Source organism: Capricornis sumatraensis, chromosome 5 (genome assembly GCF_032405125.1).
Source record: "Capricornis sumatraensis isolate serow.1 chromosome 5, serow.2, whole genome shotgun sequence".
In the NCBI taxonomy this organism is placed as follows: domain Eukaryota; kingdom Metazoa; phylum Chordata; class Mammalia; order Artiodactyla; family Bovidae; genus Capricornis; species Capricornis sumatraensis.
The window spans coordinates 102,893,978-102,901,037 of record NC_091073.1 but is presented as its reverse complement, the minus strand read 5'-3'; positions in this window follow the sequence as shown (position 1 = coordinate 102,901,037).

Sequence of the window (7,060 nt, the reverse complement as noted above, 5' to 3'; positions counted from 1 at the left end):
TAAATAAACTTCTGTGTGATTTAAACATGAAAAAAAAAAAGAAAAAAAATGATATATACTCATTATAGTAAAACTGAAAAATGTAGATTATAAATAAGAAAATATTAATCACATATTGTCACCACTCATGATACCATTACAAGAGTACTGTTTCCTCCAGACTTTCATATATGTGTAAATGTGTGTGCATGTGTGTGTAGACACATTCAAAATATATATTTAATACATTGCATATGTTAACGAACTCAGGTTTAACTGCTAGTCACCTAAGTAACCAATACTGAGTAGTATTGGTTTGGTGGAAAGGAAAGATAGCTTTATTGCAGAAGCCCACAGTCCTGGGGAGAAGGTGGACTCATGTCCCAAAAAAACAACTCCCGACTCCCCAGGTTTTGCTCTGAGATAACAGAGGGAAAAGAGGAAGAGACCACATGCTTAGGAGAGGGTTATGGGTTGTGTGATCTCAGCTCATGGACAGTCTTCTGATTGGCTGGTGGTGAGGTCACCATAAATCAACATCATCAGCCTTCTGGTTCCAACTAATCTGAGGTCTCTGTGCTTTTCTCCAGAAAGGGGAGTGTGTAGTCAAAGGAAATCTTTTTTGTTTATCATGTGAAATGTGGTTCAAAATTGAATTTTTTAGATAGTGTTTTTTTAATTAATTGGTTAATTTTTGACTATGCTGGGTCTTCACTGCTGTGGGTAGGCTTAATCTAGTTGCAGTGAGCAGGGACTCCTCTTGCTGGGGAGCACGCGCTCTAGAGCACTCGGGCTTCAGTAGTTGTGGTGCAAGGGCTTAGTTGTTCTGCCACATGCGGGATCTTCCTGGACCCAGGATCGAATTTGTGTTCCTCTGCACTGGCAGGCAGGTTCTTAACCACTGGACCACCAGGAAAGTCCCAAAATTGAGGGGTATTTTTGCAACACCATTTATACAATAACACACTCCACTGTTTGCGATGTTTCAGTAATTATTTGCAACTTTCATTTTTTAATATTATATTCTTTATAAAATATAAAAAGAGAAATCAGTAGAGAACACAGACTAGATTAAGAAAATAAAACCCACACATAGTCCCACATTTAGAAATGATTATTGTTAATATTTTGGAGCATATCTATGGATACCCAGTTGAGTTCAGATGCCCCAAAATGGAGGAAAACTGTGCCTCATTTCCCAGGGTGAGGCTGTGGAGAAGGCATCAAGCCTAGGATGGGATCTCTTGGTTCCCAAAACTGTATGGTCTTCATGACTACAGGAGGTGTCCAGATGAGTGGCTAAATGTAGTCTCAGAGTGTCCCATGAGCCCCAGGGGCTGGGAGAGCAGCCCGATTATTCACGTCCACTGGCAAAGCTGGCTGAAAGGAAGTGAAACCAAACAAGTGAGACCGTTGCCCTGCACAAGACCAAAAGAGGCAAAGGTATTTTGCAGAATTAGAAAGGCTTTGCTGCAGGGCAGCCAAGCAAGGAGACAGAAGCAAAGCTCAGATCTGTCTCCCTGATGGGCTTTTGTGGGGGGTATTTTTTTGTGGAAGTAGGGAGCAAGATGGGGAGGCGGCTCTGAAATATGTGATGGAAATGAAGGAGAAGTTTCAAGAATTCTGTGCATAGGAATGACTGTCCTTCATGTCTCTTCACAGGCGCCATGTGCAGTATCAGGATAGTTCCACCTGTTATACATGGTAGATTTTTGGCGAACGATGTGCAAAGCTCAGGATCGATCATTTTAGTCCCTCAATGTGCCGGTGGAAGGCTTTTGCCTGGTCCTCCTCAAGACAAGCTTAGGGGGAGGTCTCTGTTAATTGTCTTGTTTCTGCCTTATGATCCTTGAGTGTGTACATTACAGGGTAAGGTTTCAGAAGGAATCGGTGAGCCCCTGAACGTCTCAAGTTAGAGACTGTGAAAGTTGTGATGAACACAAGTTCGTCATGCATGTGACATTCAGGGGAGCTGGATGGAGGTTGTAGAGTGGGCTGTATAACTAAGGATTCGACGGGAATAAGGACATCTCAGATAACTATACGAAAGGATGTATGATCACACCTAAGGACCAGATATATGAATCCCATTTCAGGGAAAGTCAATGCATAGATGGTGATTCACACCAGGTACTTTTCCCACACTGCTGGATTTTGCAAGTCTCTTCTAAACTCTGCTGATACCTACAGAGAAGGAATCCTAAATGTAGTGGATTTTAATCCTGAAATACAAGAAAGTCAAAGTACAAACTTTGGCAAAGAAGAAAGGCAGTGTAAGCTGAAAGTGTAACACAGAACATTTTCAGAAGTGGATATCACCAGCCAGAAGCAGTTGCTTGCAGCCCATTTTTTCACTCATGCCATCAAAAATTAATTTCAGTCTCACTTATAAATAAAAGCAAGCTTTAGTCCCATGATGAACTGAGGAATATCTGGTTCAAAATTTATCCCACAGGAAGAATGATCCAGCCACAACTCTTACTCTGCTTAAAACGAACAAACAAAAAGCCTTCATTGTCAGATGAGAAGAGAGGTAATTCTGATTCTGACTTACTATTATTATTATTACTATTTGTAGCCATGTGCAATACATAATAGTGCGTGTATTAACACATTTTCTCATTTATTCTTCAAGTAGCCTCACGAGGTAGATACTATTACTATCCCCATTTCGTAACAGAGGAACTGACACATTGAGATGTTCAGTAGTTTGTTCAAGGTAAATGCTAGAGCTAGGATATGGATACAGGTTAAGTTGAGTTACTCAGTCGTGTCTGACTCTTTGCAACCCTGTGGACTGTAGCCCACCAGGCTCCTCCGTCCATGGGATTCTCCAGGCAAGAATACTGGAGTGGGTTGCCATTTCCTTCTCCAGGGAATCTTCCTGACCCAGGGATCAAACCCAGGTCCCCCGGCATTAGAGGCAGATGCTTTAACCTCTGAGCCACCAGGGAAGCCGTGGATACAGGTTATTGGGCTCTAAAGCCAAAGCCAGCATGACAGGAGCCTGGCAGGCTACAGTCCATGGGGTCGCAAAAGAGTCGGATATGACTTAGCAACTAAACGTAAGCAAACACCAACGCAGGAGAGAGGCTGTAGCATCTGGTAGGGGATGGCTGTGGAGATTCTTGGGGACACTGACAACCTGTGGAGGTGGCTGACATATGATGCCAGTATCTGTAGGTCTTGCACACTCATCAGAAGGGGCGGTGGCGCCAGCACATGGCAGACAGTGGCCAACAGGGTGCACCCACGAGCGTGAGAAGGCTGTTCTCTGGAGCATTGGTTACCTACTGCGGCATGATAAATTATTCCCAAAATAACAGTTTAAAACAACAAACATTTATTTTCTCATAGTTTGTGTGGATTGATGACTCACAGTGATCCATGACCAGCAAACCCAGACATCCAGACTGATCAACCATGTATTCAGCTATGTAAATTAAGGAAATATGAGTCATCTAGAGCATAAAAGAAAACATGTTTTGAGGGAAGACTGCCAAAACAGGCTAAAGCTCTCAAGTTTCATTTCTGCTGCCCAGAAAACCATGTTCTCACGAGAAAGGGTCCTGAGGTTCAGGGGTCCCTGGAGTGTAGAAGGAAGTCAGATGGGGTTTTGTCTTTGTTTACATAAAAATACATGTTTCTAGATATCAATGTGTATGTTTTTTCATTCATGTACTTGGGAGTGGTCAGGTGCATGAACTGACTCCATCCATGGCATATGAACATCATTGCTTCACACAATGTTTGAGTATTGAAAAAATGTCAAGTGTTAGTTGCTCAATTGTGTCTGACTCTTTGTGACCCCATGGACTGTAGCCCACCAGGCTCCTCTGTCCATGGGATTCTCCAGGCAAGAATACTGGAGTGGGTTGCTATTCCCTTCCTGACCCAGGGATCGAACCCAGGTCTCCCACATTGCAGGCAGATACTTTACCATCTGAGCCACCCCAGAAGCCCATGGATTTATGTGTTCACCCTGTTTTATTTCTGTTCCTCATGCTGAGGCCATATGCTAACATTTTGGTGAATTGCTTTCATGATACCAATGTGAAATCTGCCTGCGTTTGGAGTTTATATGAACAGTGTTGTGTTAGCATTTGGTCCATAGGCTCCACACAGTGCTCTGCGCTGTGCATTCTGCTTACAATCTCCATCTTTATCCAGGTAAAGAGACCCTTTCTCAAGGAGAAGGACAGCTCAGGAGTGTAGGATTCCCTGAGACAGTCTGTCAGGCAAGGGAGAGATCAGGTAGAAGAGGAAACACCCTGGAAAAGGAGAGAGGGAAAGAAAGATGCTGTCACCATGAGGCCACGTGCTTGTGTGCTATTTTCCCACTTCTCATCCAAAGTAATTTGACTGAGTGGACATCATTATCATCCTCCTATGGTAGAGGAAGAGCTTCAAAGAGGTTAGGTAAACTATTCAGGTCAGTCAATTTATCTGAGGGAACATTGGTCACCTTAAAAGTGACCTTAAAGGTCACACATAGACCCAGATTAGGCTTTTCCTTTGGCAGTGGTTCTCAACCTTACCTATATACTAGCATCATCTGGGGAACTTATAACCACTGACACTCAGGACCACCCACCTATACACACCCACACTCACTCAAGTTCAGATTTAGCTGGGCTCCAGGAGAACCCAGACACCAACTGAACTTAATTTTTAGTCTTAAGTATGGGGCTTCCCAGGTGGCGCTAGTGGTAAAGAACCTGCCTGCCAATGCAGGAGATGTAAGAAAATGGGGTTCAATCACTGGGTCAGGAAGATCCCCTGGAGCAGGAAATGATGGACCCACTCCAGTGTTCCTACCTGGAGAATCCCATGGACAGGGGAACCTGGTAGGCTACGGTCCATAGGGTCGCCCAGAGTTGGACACGACTGAAGCGACTTAGCACGCAGATATTGGGTCACAGTTTAACACGCCCCTCAAGACAAGTGCTCTGAACCTGAGCGGAGGCTGGTGAGTTTCACACAGTGAACACACCCATGTAAACATACCCAGAACAAGAAACAATGTTACAGACACAGAAACTCCCTCACACCTTCTCCCAGTCACTCTCCAGATCCTCAAGGATGACCTCTCTTCTGACTTCTGACACCACGGGGCAGTTGTGCCTGGTTCTGAACTAAGTGTGTGGGCTTCCCTGATGGCTCAGAATGTAAAGAATCCACCCGCAATACGGGAGACCCGTGTTTCGTCCCTGGGTTAGGAAGATCCCCTGGATAAGAGAATGGCTACCCACTCCAGTATTCTTGCCTGGAGAATCCCATGGACAGAGGAGCCTGGTGGGCTACAGTCCGTGGTGTCACAAAGATTCGGACATGACTGAGCGACTTTCATTTTTCATACATTGCATATTCTTTTGTGCCTTGTCACTTTCACTGAAAAGTATGCTTGTAAATTTCATCTGTGTTGCTGAATGAAGCTGTAGTCTGTTCATTCCTATTGCGGTGTAGTATTCCACTCTATGACATTTTGTTCAACTATTGATTAACATTAGGATCTTTCCAGTTTGGGGACATTATGAACTAATGATGATATAAACAGTCTTGTATGTATGTTTTGGTGATTATATGTTCACATTTCCAGTGGGTATTTACATGGGAGTGGAAATGCTAAGTCTCAGGGTAAAATAGTGGCATTGTAAAAGGTTCCCTAGGGAGGTCCTTAAGGTGTTCCCAAGGTGGAGACACTCTTCTTTCCACTAGAGAATATACCTGGAGCGCTATGAAGATGTTTCTCATAATACCATCTACCAATCACTGGCACCTAAACCAACTTAGATTTCTTTGTTAAAAATGCAGATAACTGCATCCAGTGAACTAAAATGAGGAGTGGGGATGTGGTCCTTGGGAGTCTACTGTCTTAACAACCAACATCCAGGGGGTTCTTACGTACACCTAAGTTGAAGAACCACTGCAGTATGCCATGTTGCAAAGAAGTCAATCCAGACTCAATATATTTCTCCATCCAAGATCTTTTGAAACTGATGAAAATGCAACAACTAAAGGGAACGATAATTTTAATTGCCTTCAGGGAGGATTTATAGATAAGAACTACTCCTCTCAGGCATCGTTAATTTTGAAAGCTTGCTACAAGAATGGGGATAGTTTAAAGACATTTATATACTTCTGTAACTCGTGAAAGCACTCTTTGGCTGGATTGCTTATCCCTGGGGCTGATAGAATATGTTTCCTTTATTCACATCAAATGGGTCTCATGAGATGGATCTAAGTCAAGGCCATAGCATTCTTATCTGTGAAAGATGAAGACACACCGGTTTTCCGCCCGGAGAACAGGAGTGATTTCCTGTTTTGTTTAGTTTCTTTTCTTTCTTTCTTTCTTTTTTTTTTTTTTTTTGTGTGTGTGTGAAACACAAGTAACAGAAGTGTTTTCCAGGCCTGTTTAGTCTCTGCCCAGCCAGAGTGGGGTCCCTGCTCTGGTGTCCCCACACCCTGAGAACAGGACTCTTCTGTCTCACCTGGACCCTGTCTCCAGGAACACAGCTCCCATCCATAGGCAATTCCCCATATAACTGGTACCTAATGCCGTAGTTCCAACCCACTCCAGTATTCTTGCCTGGAGAATCCCATGGATAGAAGCGCCTGACGAGCTACAGTCCATAGGGTCGCAAAGAGTCAGACATGACTGAAGTGACTTAGTACACACGTATGCCTTTGTTCCTCAGAGCCCAGTTTCTTATCCCAGACACAAAACACTCTAGCTTCCCACCCCATACCCCACCACCAGCCTCATTCTGTTCCTGTTCATGCTGCTTCTAATTTGCTTTTTACTTTTTTCCCAGTAAGCTGGTTGCCCAAGCTTCTTCTGAAACAACTTGCCCTAGGCCCCTTCTTCTCTTAACATCCCAGCTCTGTTTAAAGCTCTTAGCTCATTTCCAACTGAGCCCCAGGCATGGAATAGGCTCACAACCATGTTCACTGGCTGTTACATTTCACCCCCACCCAGCAAGGGCCTCATTATGACATTTGTGAACCCATAAACCCCTGTTTCCATAAAAATATTTTAAAGTATATTTTATGAGTAACCTGGTATAAAGGATGAATTTAT